This window comes from Schistocerca americana, chromosome 1, assembly GCF_021461395.2.
Source record: "Schistocerca americana isolate TAMUIC-IGC-003095 chromosome 1, iqSchAmer2.1, whole genome shotgun sequence".
NCBI classification, from domain to species: domain Eukaryota; kingdom Metazoa; phylum Arthropoda; class Insecta; order Orthoptera; family Acrididae; genus Schistocerca; species Schistocerca americana.
Window position 1 is genome coordinate 813,625,609 of NC_060119.1, and position 22,116 is coordinate 813,647,724.

A 22,116-nucleotide genomic window follows, 5' to 3' on the forward strand; every position below is an offset into this window, starting at 1 on the left:
AAAACACTCGTTCGAACTGTACTTGAGTATTGCTCATCAGTGTGGGATCCGTACCAGGTCGGGTTGACAGAGGAGATAGAGAAGATTCAAAGAAGAGCGGCATGTTTCGTCACAGGGTTATTTGCTAAGCGTGATAGCGTTACGGATATGTTTAGCAAACTCAAGTGGCAGACTCTGCAAGAGAGGTTCTCTGCGTCGCGGTGTAACTTGCTGCCTGGGTTTCGAGAGGGTGCGTTTTTGGATGAGGTATGGAATACGAGGTGCATTCAAGTTCTAAGGCCTCCGATTTTTTTTCTCCGGACTGGAAAGAGATAGTAACATGCCCATTGTTTTAAAATGAGGCCGCGTTCATTGTCAATACGTCCCAGAGATGGCAGCACCGTATGGCAGATGGAATTTTACCGCCAGCGGTGAGAATGAGAACTGTTTTAAATACTTAAAATGGCGACGTTTTCCTTACTTGAACAGCGTGCAATCATTCGTTTTCTGAATTTGCGTGGTGTTAAACCAATTGAAATTCATCGACAGTTGAAGGAGACATGTGCGACAGTTTAATTAAGGCAGAACATCGTGTGACAACAAACCGGAACAACCTCGGGCTCGCACAAGCCGGTCTGACGACACGATCGAGAAAGTGGAGAGAATTGTTTTGGGAGATCGCCGAATGACTGTTGAACAGATCGCCTCCGGAGTTGGCATTTCTGTGGGTTCTGTGCACACAATCCTGCATGACGACCTGAAAATGCGAAAAGTGTCATCCAGGTGGGTGCCACGAATGCTGACGGACGACCACACGGCTGCCCGTGTGGCATGTTGCCAAGCAATGTTGACGCGCAACGACAGCACGAATGGGACTTTCTTCTCGTCGGTTGTGACAATGGATGAGACGTGGATGCCATTTTTCAATCCAGAAACAAAGCGCCAGTCAGCTCAATGGAAGCACACAGATTCACCGCCACCAAAAAAATTTCGGGTAACCGCCAGTGCTGAAAAAATGATGGTGTCCATGTTCTGGGACAGCGAGGGCGTAATCCTTACCCATTGCGTTCCAAAGGGCACTACGGTAACAGGTGCATCCTACAAAAATGTTTTGAAGAACAAATTCCTTCCTGCACTGCAACAATAACTTCCGGGAAGGGCTGCGCGTGTGCTGTTCCACCAAGACAACGAACCCGCACATCGAGCTACCGTTACGCAACAATTTCTTTGTGATAACAACTTTGAAGTGATTCCTCATGCTCCCTACTCACCTGACCTGGCTCCTAGTGACTTTTGGCTTTTTCCAACAATGAAAGACACTCTCCGTGGCCGCACATTCACCAGCCGTGCTGCCATTGCCTCAGCGAATTTCCAGTGGTCAAAACAGACTCCTAAAGAAGCCTTCGCCGCTGCCATGGAATCATGGCGTCAGCGTTGTGAAAAATGTGTACGTCTGCAGAGCGATTACGTCGAGAAGTAACGCCAGTTTCATCGATTTCGGGTGAGTAGTTAATTAGAAAAAAAATCGGAGGCCTTAGAACTTGAATGCACCTCGTATATTGCTTCCCCCTAATTATACCTCCCGAGGAGATCAATTAGAGAAATTCGAGCGCGCACGGAGGCTTTCAGACAGTCGTTCTTCCCGCGAACCATACGCGACTGGAACAGGAAAGGGAGGTAATGACAGTGGCACGTAAAGTGCCCTCCGCCACACACACCGTTGGGTGGCTTGCGGAGTGTAAATGTAGATGTAGATGTATTGGGTCTAACCACATGTTGCACAATTCTGGGTTATATTAAATGTAATTTAAATCATCAAAAATAATTCTCCATAGTTCATATGTATTGTTCGTGCCTTGTTTACCTTTCTCTGAAATAAATTTGTAGTCCCAACAATGAAAGTAGTCACTGTTATCTAGCTTTCTCCTTAGCTATCCAATTACACCCCACTTTCTCTTCTGCCAGGTGAGGATTTCATTGTGTACCATGAATTCATAACAATCTGCATAAATCACTTATATAAATTTTTTTATGAGGTAATTAAAGCTTTGTGAAAAACCCTCGTTCGTACTGCAGCTTCGTAAGTAATTGTGGAGAACTGAGGGATGCTCGGCAATGGCAAGCGACGCGAAGCGAAACTTCAGCGTTTCTGCAGCGAGGTGCAGCGTTGTTGTCGTGGGCGCAGCAGAGCAGAGCGGGGCGGTGTAGAGACGGCCGCCCGCGGCTGTCGGCTGTCCTGCCTGACTCACGCCGTCTGGAGGGTCAGGGTCACCCCGCAACGCGACCCACCGCTCCCCTCCACACGGCCATTCTCGTCGCCGCCTTGCAAAGGAGGACACACGCACAATAAAGCTCGCTATATTTTGAAAACTTCGGATCTATACCTAGCGGGGACATTTGTTACGCCTTTAACTCTTCTAACAAGCCTCTATTATTTCCTGCCTCACATTTATCTTTAAAAAAACAAATAAAAAGTTGATTTATTATTTTACGAGGATAAGCAAAAAAACTATTCGCAACGTAACTATGCCTTTTACTGCAGTAGAAATAGTACACGTACGTTAACATCATTTTCCCATCTAGTCCCCTTGCTTTCAACGCACTTGGTCCATCGTTGCACAGGCTTCCTGGTACCCTCAGAAGAGAAGCTTTTCGGCTGAGCATCGATCCACTCATGTACCGCGTCCTCCACTTTTTGGTCCGATGTGAATTGACTTCTCCTTAATGCCTCGCTGAGTGAACCAAACGCCGGCCGGAGTGAACGAGCGGTTCTGGGCGCTGCAGTCGGGAACCGCGCCACCGCTACGGTCGCAGGTTCGAATCGTACCTCGGGCATGGATGTGTGTGATGTCCTTAGGTTAGTTAGGTTTAAGTAGTTCTAAGTTCTAGGGGACTGATGACCTCAGAAGTTAAGTCCCATAGTGCTCAGAGCCATTTGAACCATTTGAGTGAACCAAACAAGAGTTAGTCGTAAGGGACAAGATCAGCACCTGACGGCGGATGGGGCATTGCTTCAGTTTCCGGAGCTTTCCATCAGTGTGGGCAGCGGTATGTGGACGAGCATTGTCCTGCAATAACACAACACTTTTCGACAGTAATCCACGGCGTTTAACCGCAAGCCTTAGTCTGTCAGCAACCATCTCATCGTAACGCGCACTGTTCATTGCTGTACCACTCCTGATAATGTCTCAGTATTGAGCCTTGTGTGTCCCAAAAACCTGTAAGCATCATCAGTTTATGTGTGTATGGTTGGGCTTTGAACTTTTTCCTGCTGTGTGATTGTTAATGTTTCCATTCCATACTCTGCCGTTTACTCTCCGACTCGTAATGGTGGATCCATGTTTCGTCACCCAGTGATGATTCTGTCTAAGAAGTCGTAACGTTCGTTATCACAGCGATCGAAATGTTTTTGGTAGATTTAGAAGCGCGTTTGTTCATGCAGCACTATGAATTGTTTCGGGCTGCATCTTGCAGGGACTTTATGAAAACCAAATTTGCTGTGGATGATTTCGTCAAACGGAACCGTGACTAATTTCCAAGCGATATGCTAACTCAGCAATAGTCACTCGTCTGTGTACCAGAACCAAGTCACGTGCTCGCTCAGTGTTGTTATCATTTGTGGTCGCGGAAGATCTTCCGCCTCCATCCTCATGCGTAACACTTGTACGACCATTTTTGAATTTTGCAGTCAATTCGTAGACAGTCCGACTCGGCAAGACACTGTTCCCGTATTGTGCCGAAAGTATTTAATGGACTGCAGCCCCATGTATACATTCCGACCACAAGAAACTGTATCACCGCTTGTTGTTCCTCTTTGATACAATCTTCTAATGGAACGGTCATAATCTACCTGCAACAAAAGGAAGACAAATAGAGGAATTAGGATAAAACTCTCATAGCAGGACCACAACAGCATAACAATAAAATAAAGGAGGACGGAGGTCAGTATGAACTATATAAGAGTTGTGTCAACATTGCGAATCAGTTTTGACATACTCTCTTGTAAACTATATTTCCCATCATGGAATGGTACTTCTTCACAAAATTAGAGTATGTCCCTTCCATTGTAGTGCCATGTGTTGTAAGAATAATATTTACTGTACAGTCTCTGCATAATTGGCTGCCTAGAGGATGACCATTTGGTGTAAAAGATTCGAGTTCTGATTTCTTTTCGACCCTGGGATAGAATGACTGGACCACTGCGATTTCTCATTTAGGTACAAGTCAACGACTGAAGTTATCAAAAACCTCTTAATGAATTCACATATCTCATTCTTCTCTCTCTTAGAACTACCTTTCCTTTTTTATTTTTTTATTTTATTTCTTTTTTTACGCACCATCACATGAAATCCAGCAGATTGGACCGTATCGCAACCCTGCAATCAGACATCGATTGACGTCGGTGATTTTCTGGAAACTCGTTCTACTGGGAGCCGATCCTCGTTCAGTGCCAATATAGATTGGTAAACGGAATACCTAATGGACTAAAGCGAAGATCGTCGGCCTCAGGTATTATTCTGCCGAAGAAATTTCACGGGAACGCGGCATCTACCGCTATCGTTACGACATTGGGCAACGAGCAGGCGGCTGCTGGTACAAAAAGGCCAGGGCCGTAGATGAACCCGATATCTGCCTGCATATCTTGGAGGTATGACAATCTTCAGTTTAATTCGTACAGGTTCGAGAGGAAGGTTAATTCATTCTCGTGAAAATGTCTTGAGAAAATGTAGTTACTTGCATAGAAGAAAAACTCCATTTACTAACACTAATGAAAATGCGTCATGCGTGTTACCAGCGTTGTTACAGATGACTGATTTTCACATAAATGTTAAAAATAAAAAATAAAAATGCTTCAGTGGTAAGTTTACCTACTTTTATCGTAGTAGATAATGTAACATCCAGTACAGCAATGATGGTTTCAACTTGTTTGACAAGTGAGTGAGCGGAAAGTAATATGTTTTCTGTTGTTTCAGGTCTCTTCGCCCATGGAGGAGCTCGTGCGACTGGAGTGAGCGTGTGGCTTACGGGTGAGTTAATGAACATTATATACTGATCTGACAAAAGTCATGGGATAGCGATATGTACATGCACAGATGGCAGTAGTATTGCTTACACAAGGTATAATAGGGCATTGCGTTGGAGGAACTGTCATTTGAATTCAGATGATTCACGTGAAGAGGTTTCAGGCGTGATTATATCCGCACCGCGCGAATTAACAGACTTCGAACGCGGAATGGTAGCTGCATCTGGACGCATGGGACATTCTGTTTCGGAAATTGTTAGGGAGTTCAATATTCTGAGATTCACAGTGTCGAGATTGTGCCGAGAATGCCGAATTTCAGGCATTACATCTCACCACGGACAAAGCAGTGGGGGACGGATTCACTTAACGAGAGCAGCGGCATTTGCATAGAATTGTCAGTTCTAGCAGACAAGCAGCACTCAGCGAAAACCTGCAGAAATCAATGCGGAACGTAAGACGAGCGTATGCGTCAGGACAGTGCGGAGGAATCTGGCATTAATGCGCTTTTTCAGCAGACGATCGACGCGAGTGTCTTTGCTAACAGCACGAAATCGCTTGCACCTCCTTTCTGGCTCGTGACCATATCGTTTGGACCATAGACGATTGGAAAACTGTGGGCTCGTGAGATGAGTCCCGATTTCAGTTGGTAAGAGCTGATGATAGGGTTTGAATGTGGCGCAGACCCCACGAAGCCATGGAAGCAAGTTGTCAACAAGGTATGATCGTGTGGAATGTGTTCACACGGAATCGAAAGGATCCTGGTTATGTTCGGCTATTTGGACACCATTTGCAGCTATTCATGGACTTTATGTTGCCAAACAATGCTGGAACTTTTGTGGATGACAATGCGCCATGTCACAGGGTCATAGTTGTTTGCGATTGGTTTGAAGAACGTTACGAAGAATTCGAGCGAATGATTTTGCCACTAAGATCACCCGACATAAAGCCCATCTCACATTTATGGGACGTAATCGAGAGGTCAGTTCGTGCACAAAATTCTGCACTGGCAACAATTTTGCAGTATTGGACGGCTATAGCTCAACATTTCTGCTGGGGACTTTCAACGACTCGTTTGGTCCACGTCACGTCTAGTTGCTGCGCTGCGCCGGGCAGAAGGAGGTCCGAGACGATATTAAGAGGTATCCGATGACTTTTGTCAACTCGGTGTATGATTGTTTCGCTGGCGCGCTAATCAAGCATTTGAAACAAATTTGGAACTTAAAAACGTTCACCCCTTGACGCTATGGAAATGTGAAAATCTCATTCTGGAGTCAAGATAAGGTCACATATAGATAGATAGCCTAGGGGACAGAGGACTGCCCCCCTCCCCCCAATCACAAGCGCTCCCGCTTAGGTGACTCCAGCGACAGGAGGGGCAACCGGCCGCAAAGTTAAATAAAATAAATCTTCTAAGGCGGGAGTACAACATAATCCGTATTAGATGGAGAAAATACTCACTAAAAGAAAAGAAGATAGATATACACAAACCTCTCTCGTAAAATGGTCTATATATTAATAAAAACCGTACCAAAATCCCTACAGTAGTTTCAGAGATTAACGTTCACATGCAGACAGAAAAACGTTGGGTGGGACTTTAATTTAATAATACGTATGGCTGCAGGGGACCATAAATCAAGCTGTCAAAAAGAGAGGGCGGCATATGTGAAGAAGTTTTATCGAACGATATTTTGCGACCCATGGATGTAGAGCAAGAGACATATTCGATGTTCATAGATTTCCGGAAAGCATTCGTCATGGTGCCCTACTGCAGACTGTTAACGAAGATTCAAGCATACGGAATCAGTTCTCAGATATACGAATGTCTCGAAGACTTCTTATGTTGTAGAACCCAGTTCGTTCTCCTGTCCGGCGAGTGTTCGTCAGATATAAGAATATCATCATGATGCTCCAGCGAAGTGTGATGAGGCCGTTCTTGTTCTCTATTTACATTAACAATCAGATACATAGAGTGAGCGCGAATCTGTGACTCTTTGATAATGCTGCTGTAATGTATGGAATAGTGTCGTCGTTTAATGGTTGGAGGAAGATACAGAATGACTTAAACATAACTTATCTATGATGTGATGAATGACAGCTTGCTCTAAATGTAGCAAAATGGTAAGTTAATTCGAATGAATAGGATAAAGAATCCTGGCATGTTCCAATACAGTATTAATAGGAGACAACTTGACACAGTCATGTCGATTAAATACACTGCTCAGCCAAAATATCATGACCACTGCCCGCCGCGACGTTTGATGCCACCTGGTGGCGTTGCAGGACGTGACGCGGCAACAATAGCATGTAAGCCGAGCAGAAGCGGACAGGGATCACCTTAGAGAAGATATGGGCTGAAAATGGGGAAATCCATTGAGATAAGCGGCTTTAATAAAGGGCAGATTATTATTCTGGAGAGCCTATGAACGAGCATCTCGAAAACCGCGAAACTGGTCAAATGTACACGTGCTACTGTCGTGAATATATACGGAAATGGACTTTGAAAACACCACTACGTGCTAAACTGCTTGGACGTCCACGATTCTTCAAAGAATGTGGGGTTTGGGGGCTTGCCTGTTCTGTAAAGTAGGATAGACGGCGATCTGTGGCATCTCTTCCGAAAGAGTACAATGCTGGTGCACTCACAAGTGCTTCGGAGTACAACGTTTATTGCAGATTTTTGAACCTGGAACTCCGCAGCAGACCATCCCTATGTGTTCATATGTTGACGCAACGACGTCATCAATTAAGTTTGCGTTGGGTACAAGACCATCAGGACTTGCCCGTCGATCAATGGAAAGTCGGTTAATGGAAACGTGTCGGCTCTTCGGGTGAATCACATTTTTGCTACACTAGGTCGATGGTCGTCTCCACAAACGCCTTAATCGAGGAGAACGGTGGATCGAAACGTGCAACTCGCCACGGACGCATTCTGGTGGGAGCTGTAGTATACTATGTGAGACATTCTCCTGCGCTTGCGGGGGATCTGTGGTGGTAATCGAAGACACGTTGACGGCTACCACAACCTTCATCCCTTTATGCTTGATGTCTACCCCGACGGCGATGACATCTTTCAGCAGTATAACTGTGAGTGCCTCGGAGCCAGAACCTTACTACAGTGGTTTAAGGAGCATTATAGTGAATTCACGTTGATGTCTCGTCGACCAGATTCACCTGATGTAAATTCTATGGATCCTCTCTGGGTCGCTATCAGGCGGCATACCGCCTGAGCAAAGAAGCGCTTTGTTTATTACGCGAATTACACGACCTGTGCGTACCCATCTGAGACATGCGACACACGCTCATGGACACTTCAACTGAATAAAGACAAGGCAATAATAACCAATCAAACACAAACTCTAGCTTGTAATTTTCAACAGATATTATTTAACACTTGCATGACAACCTCAAACTGCTGTTACAACAGAATAATATACATAAGTGCTCTAGCATTTGAAACATTACTAAACAGACAATATGACTACAGGCGTCAAAGCCCACCCCAAACAATAAATAGTTTTAAAACTCTCTTTACATAAATCTTAAGAACCATACCAACAATAAAATAAATAATTGTTTACTGAGAAAAACTGCCACAGGAACAGGACATCTTTTAAGATATAATAACAGCAACAACTCACAATTTCTCCCTCTGAATAGGATATTAAAAACCCAGTACAATGAAATGCATCTTTCAGGTATTACAAAATTTCAGAGATAAGCAATGGCCGGCAGAGGTGCGCGGAAACTACAACTCCGGTCGAGACTGAATGAAAGCCGTAAGGAACGGTGAAGAAAGAAAGACGGGCACCTCGGAGTCACCAGAAATAAAAATAAAATCCTCAACTTAAATTCGCGGAAGAATTGTAGTCTGCTGATAAACACAGCGACCGCGCCATCTATTACAAGTCACTGGCTGCCGCCAAGTCGTCGTCCCGCGGTTTAAACGACCAGCTGCAACGGATGACGCACACCGCTTATTTTACCACTGAAATAACATAAAACCACACAGCAACTGGGCAGTATCCACAGCGACACAATCATTAAAACATTAGAAGGATTTCAAAACAGGAATGCAATTACTCTTTGCAGCCAAATTAAATCTCTTGCAATCACTGACTACAACAGCAGTTCACACTGGCTTTGCACAGGAACCACGAAACATAAACATTCAACATGAGAACCCCCATTTTTTATTTCATATTCGTGTAGTACGCAAAGAAATATGAATGTTTTAGTTGGACCACTTTTTTCGCTTTGTGATAGATGGCGCTGTAGTAGTCACATACATATGGCTCACAATTTTAGGCGAACAGTTGGTAACAGGTCGGTTTTTTAAATTAAAATACAGAACGTAGGTACGTTTGAACATTTTATTTCGGTTGTTCCAACGTGATACATGTACCTTTGTGAACTTATCATTTCTGTGAATGCATGCTTTTAAAGCGCGATTACCTGTAAATACCACATTAATATAATAAATGCTCAAAATGATGTCCGTCAACCTCAATGCATTTGGCAATACGTGTAAGGACATTCCTCTCAACAGCGAGTAGTTCACCGTCCGTAATGTTCGCACATGCATTGACAATGCGCTGACGCATGTTGTCAGGCGTTGTCGATGGATCACGATAGCAAATATCCTTCAACTTTCTCCACAGAAAGAAATCCGGGGACGTCAGATCCGGTGTACGTGCGGGCCATGGTATGGTGCTTCGACGACCAATCCACCTGTCATGAATACCGCTTCAACCGCACGCGAGCTATGTGCCGGACATTCATCATGTTGGAAATACAACGCCATTCTGTCATGCAGTGAAACATCTTGTAGTAAAATCGGTAGAACATTATGTAGGAAATCAGCATACATTGCACCATTTAGATTGCCATCGATAAAATGGGGGCCAATTATCCTTCTTCCCATAATGCCACACCATACATTAACCCGCCAAGGTCGCTGATGTTCCACTTGTCGCAGCCATCGTGGATTTTCCATTGCCCAGTAGTGCATATTATGCCGGTTTACGTTACCGCTGTTGGTGATTGGCGCTTCGTCGCTAAATAGAACGCGTGCAAGAAATCTGTCATCGTCCCGTAATTTCTCTTGTGCCCAGTGGCAGAACTGTATACGACGTTCAAAGTCGCCGCCATGCAATTCCTGGTGCATAGAAATACGGTACGGGTGCAATCGATGTTGATGTAGCATTCTCAACACCGACGTTTTTGAGATTCCCGATTCTCGCCCAGTTTGTCTGCTACTGATGTGTGGATTAGCCGCAACAGCAGTTAAAACACCTACTTGGGCATCATCATTTGTTGCAGGTCGTGGTTGACGTTTCACATGTGGCGGAACACTTCCTGTTTCCTTAAATAACCTAACTATCAAGCGGACGGTCCGGACACTTGGATGATGTCGTCCAGGATACCGAGCAGCATACATAGCACACGCCCGTTGGACATTTTGATCACAATAGCCATACATCAACACGATATCGACCTTTCCCACAATTGGTAAACGGTCCATTTTAACACGGGTAATATATCTCGAAGCAAATACCGTCCGCACAGGCGGAATGTTACGTGATACCACGTACTTATACGTTTGTGACTATTACAGCGCCATCTATCACAAAGAGAAAAGAGTGGTCCAACTAAAAATTCATATTTCAAACGTACTACACGAATATGTAATAAAAAATGGGGGTCCAATTTTAAAAAAACGCAGTTGATATCAGTTTGACCTACGGCAGCGCCATCTGGCGGGCTTACCATAGCGCCATCTGATTTGCCCCATCAAGCTAGACGAGTTTTGTTCTTTGTAGTTTTTTCGTTTGATGCTTATTTCGTGAGATATTTGGCCCGGTCACTATCAATGGACCACCCTGTATACAGCAGACATTTAAGAACCTGAATAATTCCCACCGTTTGATTCTGTTGCGTGTTCCGTTGCAGGCTGATACCCTCCAAAGCAACTGTCACAGGTTCATATCGTCTAGCAACACAGAAGAGACTATCGCCGTCTCACTAGACGCAGTACACACTCCCGACCGCACACAGGCCTCCGTCCACAGCCCCACTGCCCACGTGACGGAAATAGGCACAGCATGCGCAAAGCGCGACCGCCGACAACCAGACCACACACCGGAGCGTCAACCAACCGACCCAAACAGCCCTCTCCCCACAGCAGTGGCGTAGCGTGCTTGTAAAGATTGGGGAGACTCTACATTTATTATAGGGAGACAAAATAGTATAATAAACGATAATTTAAACAAATGAAACAAAATGCATCAAATAAAACAACAACAACAACAACAACAACTACAACTACAACAACTACAACTACTACTACTACTACTACTACTACCACTGCCATCGCCACTAATAATAATAATAATAATAATTAACTTGTTCAAGAAACGATGACAAATTTGTAGAACTCCAGCAGCAAGAGAAGAAGCATTTATATTTTCTTGTACACAAGTGCAATGCGCCTGTCTTTTCTGTCCACGAACAAGTCTATAACTCGGTCTACAAAGATCTCATCATTGGATAGCTCTCCAAGTAGTGTCTTTTCTATTGCTAACGTGCTCAAACACGACAGCCGGGTGTTGGACACTGAAGTCCTTAAACAATTCTCCATTCGATTAAGAGTACTCACTGCTTGCTGTAGTTGCAGATAGGGTCAAAACCGAACGCAGGAACTTCGTTGTTTCTTCATAAATAGAGTCTAAATGATTGTTGACAATGTACTTTCAAATGGTTCAAATGGCTCTGAGCACTATGGGACTTAACATCTATGGTCATCAGTCCCCTAGAACTTAGAACTACTTAAACCTAACTAACCTAGGGACATCACACAACACCCAGCCATCACGAGGCAGAGAAAATCCCTGACCCCGCCGGGAATCGAACCCAGGAACCCGGGCGTGGGAAGCGAGAACGCTACCGCACGACCACGAGATGCGGGCGACAATGTACTTTACGAGGATTCTTGGAGATAAGTGTTTTTTCACATCAGCGTATATGTTGTTCTTGTTTGAAAAAAGGGTACTGTTCTAATAACTGAAGCAGTTTCAACTTTGGGAATTCTTTTTGATAGTTTGGGAAACACTGTTCGTTCAAAAGTTCAACAAACTGAATTTGGGGAAAGTCATGAAATCTTCTTTTTATCTGAACAATTTGCAAAACCAGTATCTCGTAAGTTAGTGCCCTGAAAGATGTCTTTTGGCTGTCACAGAATCATAAGTTGCCATTCAAACACAAACTACATTTAATGGTTCAAATGGCTCTGAGCACTATGGGACTCAACTGCTGAGGTCATCAGTCCCCTAGAACTTAGAACTAGTTAAACCTAACTAACCTAAGGACATCACAAACATCCATGCCCGAGGCAGGATTCGAACCTGCGGCCGTAGCGGTCTTGCGGTTCCAGGCTGCAGCGCCTTTAACCGCACGGCCACTTCGGCCGGCTACATTTAATGCATTCCGTTCTTAATTGTCGTAGGTTTCTCAAAAACAGTTCTTATTTCGTCGTGGCAAGCAGTTATACTGACAGATTTTGACTGAAAAACATTAAAGAGATGATCAACATAAACAAATCACCCTCGGTAGAAGCAAAGCAAGTGGACAAAAGTAGGAATATCCATCCGTCGTTTCATACGCACAGCACAGCTCAAAGATTCTGGGTTCTACTGAAAGTCTGTGTCATCAACTATATAATTAAAAACACTACATAGCTCTGAGAAATGACTAGATATTGTTGAAACGGCCCTGTAATGAAAGTTCTAGCGAGTGTTGCTTGCATGTGACAGTCTAAATCCTTTCTCAGTTAGCAGTACAGTTCGTTTTGATGATTTGCTGAAAAACGAATGGAATGCAGTAAGATCACTTACAAACATGCGTACTTGTATGATTTTGGAAGCATGTAACAGTACCTAATTCAGTTGGTGTGAGTAACAATGAATAAACAGCGCATAGGGACAAAACTGCTTCACTAGTTGTTGTAGTCCTCTTTCTCTGTCCGCCATTACCGAAGCGCCATCATATGTTTGACTAACCACTTTTCTTTCCACATTCCGTTCTTTCAATTCTGCATAAAGAATGTTTGACAAACCTTCAGCAGTTTTATCTCCAGAAACATCGTAAAATCCAACGAATCTTTCCTCAATTTTGTTTGCAATACAGAATCTGAATACTATACTCTTTTAACTCTTGCATGGCACGTCAAATGTTTCATCAGTTTGAGTCGAAATGAAACTGCAGTTCTGAATTTCAGATCTTATTTTCTCATTTGCTGCCAGAGTTATCATTTCTATTACATCATTCTGTATATCTGGAGAAGTTCCTTTACAGGTTGAAGATGATGACATATGGTCTCGGATTATCTGCTCTCCTTGAGCTCGTAAATCTAACAATTCCAGATAGTTACCTTTGTTGCCGGAGGATTCGTCTTCTCGATGCCCGCAAAGGCTAGTTCTTGTTTACAAAGAAATACAATTGCCTGAATAAGACGAGCCAATACTCTCCTGCTGGATGTAACTTATTTGTTGTATTTTGTTGCTGTCAGACGAGCGGCTTTTGAAAGGGCGTACTCATTCTACTTTTGCCCAATAACTTAAATGATTCTTTGTTCTGCAGGTGACGTTTTGATATCTGATGCTTTTGTGCTTTCCTGTCAAAATTCTTTATTGTACAAATGCTCTCATTGCATCATTCCTTTTCACCACCAAACAGAAGACGTATATAACAATATAATATGTTATTAACTGCATTCGCAGTCAGCCACATATACTTTTTGTACCAGGCTGTCTGAAAAGTGCGTACTTTTCGTACGTTAATGTAGAAAAAGGAGTTTTTAATAAAAATGCTATAAGGTGTTCAGTTGCAGGCCCACTCATGCTGCCGACATAACGAAAATATGTACTAAAATCACACAAAAATGACTATGAACACAAGCAGCGCGACTGTCCACTTCCCTCTTAAAAGCCCGCATAGAAGCGGCAGAGACGAGTCTCGATACCTGCTAGTAAAGGAAGCGCACCGGCCTTCGTGGAAGAGGGGAAGTGGATGGGAGCCGAAAATGCCACTAAGGTGCAGGCGCACACAGCCAGCTAAAGCAAGGGAGGCAGAGACTGAGAGCAAACGAGTCTCAAGCAGGTAAATACACCAATACTCAGGGTGCGGCGCGGGCTACGAAACTGATGTCTTCGCACAGTTAGAGCTCTTAGCAGAAAATTGTTTATATTTTAGTTATGAATTACTATTGAATATTTTTTAAGCACGAATACAGGGGAGACTAAGTCTCAAAGCCTCCCCTCGTGCTACTCCACTGCCCCACAGCGACGTGCGCCCAAATAGCTGAAAAGCGACCAAAGAGGAAACCCGCGGCCACGCGATACAGAGTCGATCACAGAGATCTTAAATGAATACAGAGAAGCGACTGGCTTCAACGGCGCCACATATCAACATTTAATGTCACATGCTTTCACAAACCTGCCAACAAAATGTCGGAGACTCGATACACAGAATCAGTGATGTGTTTCGTTGCAAAGACGGACAAACAAGCTGTTAAGCAGGTGGTCATAATGTTTCAGCTCGTCGGTGTAAGCGTAATGTTTGCAAAGCGATATGAAATGGAACATGCTCGTAAGGTCGGCAATATAGAAAAGGAATGCTCGACTTAAATTTATTGGGCTAATTTTAGAAAAATGTAGATCATTTATAAAGGTGACCGTGTATATGACACTTGGGCGATGCAGTTCTTCTCGAATGTTTTCGATCCACACCATGTAGGATTAAAGGAAGAAATCGAGTCATTTCAGAGACGTGCTGCTAGATTTATTATCAGTACGTTCAATCAACACGCGAACATTATGGAGATGCATCGTGAACGCAAACGTATTTCTCATGAAAAGCTGTTGAGAAGATTTAGAGAACCTATATTTGCAGAGAATATTTCTATTTTCACCAACGCACACTTTGTGTAAGACACGCGAAGGCAGGATAAGAGAAATTAGACTTGTTGCGCAGGCATATAGATGGTCTTTTTTCCCTGCTGCATTTACAGGTAGAACCGGAAACGGAATGACTAGCAGTGGTACAAGGTATTCACCGCCATGTATATATGTAGATGTAGATGAATTGATTGTGGGAGGGATTTAGTGGTCAGGTAGGGAGAAGTGGTAGAGTTTCGTTGAGTCAGAATGAGAAGTGTGCATTGGTATGTGAGCTTCGGAGGATGTGCCGGTACAAGTTCTGTAGAATACGAAGCTTGATAATCGGAGATGAATCAGGAGAGCTCAAAATGGTTCAAATGGCTCTAAGGACTATAGGATTTAACATCTGAGGTCATCAGTCCCAAAGACTTAAAACTACTTAAACCTAACTAACCTAAGGACATCACACACATCCGTGCCCGAGACAGGATTCGAACCTGCGACCGTAGCAGCTGCGCGGTTCCGGACTGAAGCGCCTAGAACCACTAGGCCACAGCAGCCAGCCGATCAGGGGAGTATCAAGCTTATGGGAAGTGAAGGAAATCAGTAGGTGGTCATTGTGGTAGAGGAGAAATAGCAAATTAATAAGTTACGCTGGGATCGAGTGGGAGAGGGTTGAAAGATACGGAAGGCGAGGCGGAGAGCTGGCGTTCCAAGATGTAGAGGGAATGGTATATGTCTAACGTATCGGAAATCCAGGCGACGTTGTCACAATACAGTCCAACATTTACCACCGACCATAAGCAATAAGTTTTGAGCTGGGATGTGAGAACGCAATACGCGCTTGTCGAGAGTTGAGTCCGCAGAGTTGGCGATCGCGTGCAGTCGATGCGACCGCAGCGGCTGCCCTCTGGGCTGGCTGGTGGTCCTGGTGTGCCGATACGAGACGAGGAGAGACGGGCAGAGACGAGAGGCGCGGAGACCTGCGTGGCCGAGTCGGCATTATTCGCGGCCGCCCTAACGAGGCCGGGCGCCCCTTTAATGACGCAACCCGCCACACAGCCGAACCCCCAGCCGCACACCGCAGCGCAGCCCAGCCGCCGCGCCTCCACCAGCGCCATTGTCTGCCGCCGGCATTGTCCAGATCGCTTCGGATCTACACCGCTGTCCTCCATTCCCGGTCGCCTTATTCATATTCCGTGAATAAAAGATGGCAAGATTGCAAATATGGAACCGATACGTATACAAATATAGTATTGCTTCGTCTGATAGCCTGGAACGGCGCGGCTCTTTCTCGCCTGAAATAGCATACCGGGCTCGGGCGAGCCATGGGGGATCATCGCCAAAGCAAAGGATCATTTTGGTGCAAGCATTTAGGGTAAGGTGTCGTAAAAGTGATACACCAACTGTTCATAAGAAAACCATATCTATCACATATGTCAATTATGATGCTATTGTTTTGGAATAGTTATTCATAATTTGTTTTTCTGTTTCACTGTAAGTAGAAAGTAATTTTGGCAAACAGCACCTTTAGACTGAAACTAAATGTGAACACAGCAACATTTTCCACATTTGTGTTACATACACAGAAACTTACGCTCTATCTGCTGAATTATTCATTACTGTCACATTTATTACATGGAGATAATTATTAAGCCGTCAACATAATCCTTAAATATTATACGCTCTACACCAAAATACATTGCAAAACAGAATTAAAAGATAACTTTTTCGAAGCCCCGTAATTGTCTCCCATTCCGACGGATAAGTTTGAAATATGGTGCCAACGACCTTCCTCTGTAAAGGGGGGGGAGGTGTGGCGCCCTGCGACGTCACCATCGGGCTCGACGACCCTTCAAACAGCAAGGTGTCGACACGTGCGAAAGAAAGGCCAGCGCTCAGAAGTTTGTCTGACGTGTAACATTGGTTAACTATGTCACATTTCCACCAGATTTCGCCAGAATTCTTCCAGCGCCACCGCGGACATGTCACACGATGATAAGCTCGTTACAACCCCTCTTACCCGCATGTTACCCCTTCTCTTGACGCCTCTGCGATGGAGGTCAGAAACGCGGCTCAAAGTGTTGAAATCACAAGATATTCTTTTGGATGGCGTAGGAAAACATTTCAGTCACACCGCCGCTCAGTAGCGAAATGGAAAGGCGGTAGGGGGTGGCATAAAGGGCGTCAATGAAACCACTCCTTTCCGTGGACGTTGATTCCCACACATTTCGTGGTCAAAAACGACAGTTCTCAGTTCTATGAGCGCAGGAAGACCTTCTGCAGAAACTTTGGTACTGTTGACACCTCGTGGATGATTCATTCCTACGCGATGGACATCACGAAGCTGCAAGCCTATTGAATGTGCTGTCCCCATTTTGGAGAGCACTACGACCACAATTTATGCCTTCTGTACAGGGTGTGACCATTAGGGATCGTTCAGAACCATTCGACGAAATTTGAACATTATCGGAAGCATCAATGGGTCGTTATATAAGAAACTCTCGGTTCACTTACCGGGTCAAATTCGGTAAAATTCCAGCCCTCCATCATCGTCGTCAGGGATTAAAACTGACAGTCAGTTTTAGCTCCTGACGACGATAATGGAAGCTATCATCGGAAGCTTGGAATTTTATGCGAACCTGACGCGGCAAATGAACTGAGAACTTTTTATACAAGGACTTAGTTGTGAAAAGTTACGTAGCCAACGAGTCCTTATGCTTTTTGAGTGCTCCTGTTTCATGCTCTCCTGTGGTGTCATCACATAAGGGTACGACATTGAGAAATGCGTAAAGAAAACGGCAAAGTGTCTCTCTAAAATCCCCCATTTCAGCCAAACCCTCGGTTGCACCCGCCCATAGCTATTGAGAATTTTAAAAATGTGCCTTGTCAGACAAAACCTGGGTAGTAGCCTGAGTTGCCTGCGAGGAGGCAACCAAAGGACACATTTCGAAGGCCAGTTGCTTCTCAGGCACCTATTGTAATGACAGATCCAACACATTTAGGTAGAGGAGATAAAATCTTGGCTAAATTTCGGCAGGAAAGAGTAATTCATACAGCTACAGATATGTCAGCACCCTAAAGAAGGTACTGGGAAAGACCTAGAAGATATGTCTCTAAAGTCTGTGGACATGGACAGTAAAGTTTTTCAATTAAATGAAAAACACTTCTCTTATTAATAAGAGTGATGTGATAGGGAAAAACTCCAATTCCTCATGTTGTTACTGGTGTGGGAAATACCAAACGAGGAATCTGCTTTGTGTTTAACGGTCCTGTTGATGTTCATGACAAAATATAAAGCAATGATTCTTTCTAACGTATCTCTTATTTTTGTATTAATGTCAGTGTATTGGCCGGCCAGTGTGGCCGAGCGGTTCTAGGCGCTACAGTCTGGAACCGCGCGACCACTACGGTCGCAGGTTCGAATCCTGCCTCGGGCATGGATGTGTGTGATGTCATTAGGTTAGTTAGGTTTAAGTAGTTCTAAGTTCTAGGGGACTGATGACCTCAGATGTTAAGTCCCATAGTGCTCAGAGCCAGCCATGTCAGTGTATTAAGTATGATTGTAAACAGTTATTCCTCATTGCTGGTTGACTTGGTAGCATTACAAATAGGAATAACTCTTAAAGAAATTTCTGTAGATCTCTGTGACGTTCATTTCATGCCATAAATATCCTAGAAATATCCTGCACAGAACAAATCCCAGTTATACGTTTGTATTGTCTTGTCTGTTGTCCTTATCGTTTTTAAGACCTGAACCTTCTGGTTTCGTGTACAATATCACATGTAGTTCTTATTTTAAACGAGAAGTATCATACTCAACAATTGCAGTCCATACTTCTTTTAGTCTACTTTCGTAACTTTAAACAGTTAAATACAGTGTCATTTTAAAGCTGTTTGTACTCTCTAACATTTACAATTTTTCCCTAACAGCTACTCTGTTTATCTCAAAAATATAGATTCTTTTTGGATTTTGTATCATATGTAGGTCACTTTACCCTATATTTTTAGACATGTCAGTATCCAAGTTTCTTAGAAGATTTTGGGAGAATAAAGTAGAATGAAAATATACTGAACATGGCAAAGAGTTTTCAAAAATTACGAGTTATGTGGAAAACAGGGGACTTTTCAGCTCTTCGCTTGAGGGTCTGCCCACGCAGATGGACTTGCGGGGTGACGACGAGAGGCTTGCCGACAGGTAGACGTCCTTAGAGGGGGAAGCATTACGTTACCCAGGAGATCCGCCGTCATTGGCAAGGAGTGGGAGAAAGCTGGCTAATGTGAACTGTGCGAGCTGCTTAAGCGTAAAGAGATGGCCGCTCTCAGACAGGATGTAAAGTGTAGTAGTAGCATTTTATATTGTTCACATTGTTCGTGGTATTTATTGAAGGAATAAAGATATTCAGTAGGCAAAAATGGCAAATTAAAGATAAATTTGATACTCTGTTACTAATGATCAGAACTGTCTAATACGACCAGCTGTTCCACAGCTGCAACTAATCCAGAAGTATACTACATTACCACAGTTTTAAATTGACTCCGTTAATGAAACTGATGCGACATTCAACGACATTTGATAGATTTCGGTGAGAGCTATGTATAAGTATATCCCTTACACTATTCACATGCTTGCTTAGCTGTTGGTAGGCTGTTACTAATTACCATATACGATTGCTTTCGAGAAGCTTCATAATCAACAGAATGTTATACACAGCAATATGCACTAGTATCAACACCTGTCTATAAGAATATAAGCATCTACGTATTTCTATAAATTATGATCAAAGGTAGATGACGCTAAATGCTTATTATCAATATCGTGCCGGCCGAAATGGCCGTGCGGTTAAAGGCGCTGCAGTCTGGAACCGCAAGACCGCTACGGTCGCAGGTTCGAATCCTGCCTCGGGCATGGATGTTCTTCGCTCCTCCTCCCCGACCCAACATGTCTCGTATGATCTTCACTCTGCTCCCTCCCGCCCCGACTCTCACATTCGCGTCTCGTAATTTATACCTTTGACCTCGACTATGAATCTCCGAAAGACACTGTCCTGATCCATTAGAATCGAAAAAATGATATCTTTTGTACAACACATGATATTTACAAAGATAAATGTACCATGACGTGCATGCTTAATTTCTAAACAAATGGACACTAAACACTATATAGATTATCTGACTTAAATTTACTAGGAGCTATCACGATTTTTAGCATTTGCATGAAGTATGAATCATTGAAGATGAAGCAATGGATGTTTCATTCTGACTAATAGCTGTTGGTCAACGAAAACTTTAGTTGAAGAAGTCTCTGGTGTATTGTTGTAATGATGGAGGCTGTGAAGAACATACATTGCAGCCACTATTGTCCTTGTTTATTCGTTATGTTCTTGATAACAGTTTTCGTCTTTAATTGTTTTTGTATCCTTATTTGGGAAGGATTACGCTTTATCGTTTAACACGATTAAATCTGACTTGCACTTAGTTTCTACGTCACGAAGGGATCGCATGTGCTACTTTCGTGATGGTTTTATGAACTCTTAGAACCGACAAGTAGCTGTGCTTCTCCAGTTATTACTCCTGCGTAACGTGCTTTGGGTCAGCAGTAGCTTTCTCAGAGGAGTTTTCCTCGAATTGAACCCTGAGGTCAGCAGTCGGTGGCTGAGCCATTCTCTGAGTAGCAAATTAATTTTCCAAGTGCGTCACCATTTTGGTGGGCCTCTCTTGCGCTCACCGCGAGCTTAAAGTAGCCAGCCCTCTCCGCATCTGGCCCGCGGGCCGCCTTCGCGGCTTTCTCTGCTCTCCTTTCTCATTAGTAGCCGCGCCCTAAGCAAAGCCGTAGTTACTTGTTTACTCTAAAATACACCGTAGTCGGTGTACTTAAATTAAATACACCGGAACTTATCAGTCATTATGCGGTTGTAGGGCCTTGTTTCCGAAGGATGGGAATGAGCACCTTGAAGATAAACGCAGCGTTGACCACGGTCACTGTATTTTGTTTCTATGCTTGCAAGCTAAAACAAAGATGAATATTTCACCGTGTACTTATGCAAGAAACGTTTCTTCTTTTTCTTTAGCCACATAGATTCCGGAATTGGTTTGGGCAACAGAGAGAAGGGAAAAATGCTGGGCTTGTCATCGAAACATTTTAGTGTAAAAATTAATTATTTTACAATTTGGTACTGTTTTAGTGCAATGCACTTAGTTTTACATTTTCCATCCACGAAGTCCGATCTGGAAGACAAGAAAAATATTCATATACGGCTGCCAATACCGACTCCCACAGAATTTTTAGGTGTAGAAATACACGGGAGGTAAAAGTTGAGAAATAAGGAGACTAGAGCAGACATCCTTATAATTTGTACACCACAACCCTGAGGATTTCATTACCTGTGACTAGAGCCCCTTTTGTGATCAGGAGCATAGTCATAACGGAATGTGATCGTTTCTGTTGCTATCAACACTGAATCTAAAGTATTTTACTGTAAAGTAGGTCTAGAAGAGTTGTATAATTTTAGTTACTTGCTTTATTCTTTGTAATGTGGACAACAAGAATAATCTGGTTTGAGTCCCGTAAAACAGTAGTGGTAGCCTCTGTAGAAAAAGAAATTCAACTTTTTTGGTGTGGGATCGTCAGACTCTACTAAATGCTTCGACTGCTTTTCGTTTCTTGTGTGGAGAGTTGGACCAATGTCTCATCTAAGATAATAATAGGGCGCACAAATTCAGTTATGTACTTTTTGAAACGTTCCATCCGTTGCACAGTTATTTCATTCTCGGATCTTGTTTTTCCAGCTTTCAACAAAGGCGACAAGCTTTCTCACTCTTAATTCCCCATGTAAAATTTACTGTTCTTTTTATTCTGGTATGCCAATGGACTCAAATATTTCACATACATTTAATCGCTGATCATTCAGCATCATGTTATGTGCTTCGTCATCTCTGATTGAATTTTCGAGACAGGCTTCAGATCGGTTACCTTCAAGAAAAATACATCCACATCTGAATTTCATATCTCATTTCTTAATTTTTGAATGCGAAGGAACAATATTCTTATCACTTTCCATTGCTCAAAAGCCGTCCAAAACAAACGATTTTATGACAGTGCATTATTGGAGTTTATCCATTTTATTGACACGAGTACTACAAAAGGCAGTATGAACAAAACGGATGCGTTGATCACGCTAG

At 43.5% G+C, this 22,116-nt stretch overlaps 1 protein-coding gene across 7 annotated transcripts in view; it reads left to right on the plus strand.

Moving 5' to 3' along the window:
- The window catches only part of LOC124612901 (glutamate-gated chloride channel), a 707,093-nt gene that overhangs the window by 295,040 nt on the left and 389,937 nt on the right, over positions 1-22,116 (plus strand). For all 7 annotated transcript variants that reach the window (XM_047141399.1, XM_047141390.1, XM_047141371.1 and 4 more), the window contains exon 2: positions 4,953-5,006. The gene's annotated coding sequence lies outside the window, so the exon portion shown is untranslated. The remainder of the gene's footprint in view (positions 1-4,952; positions 5,007-22,116) is intronic.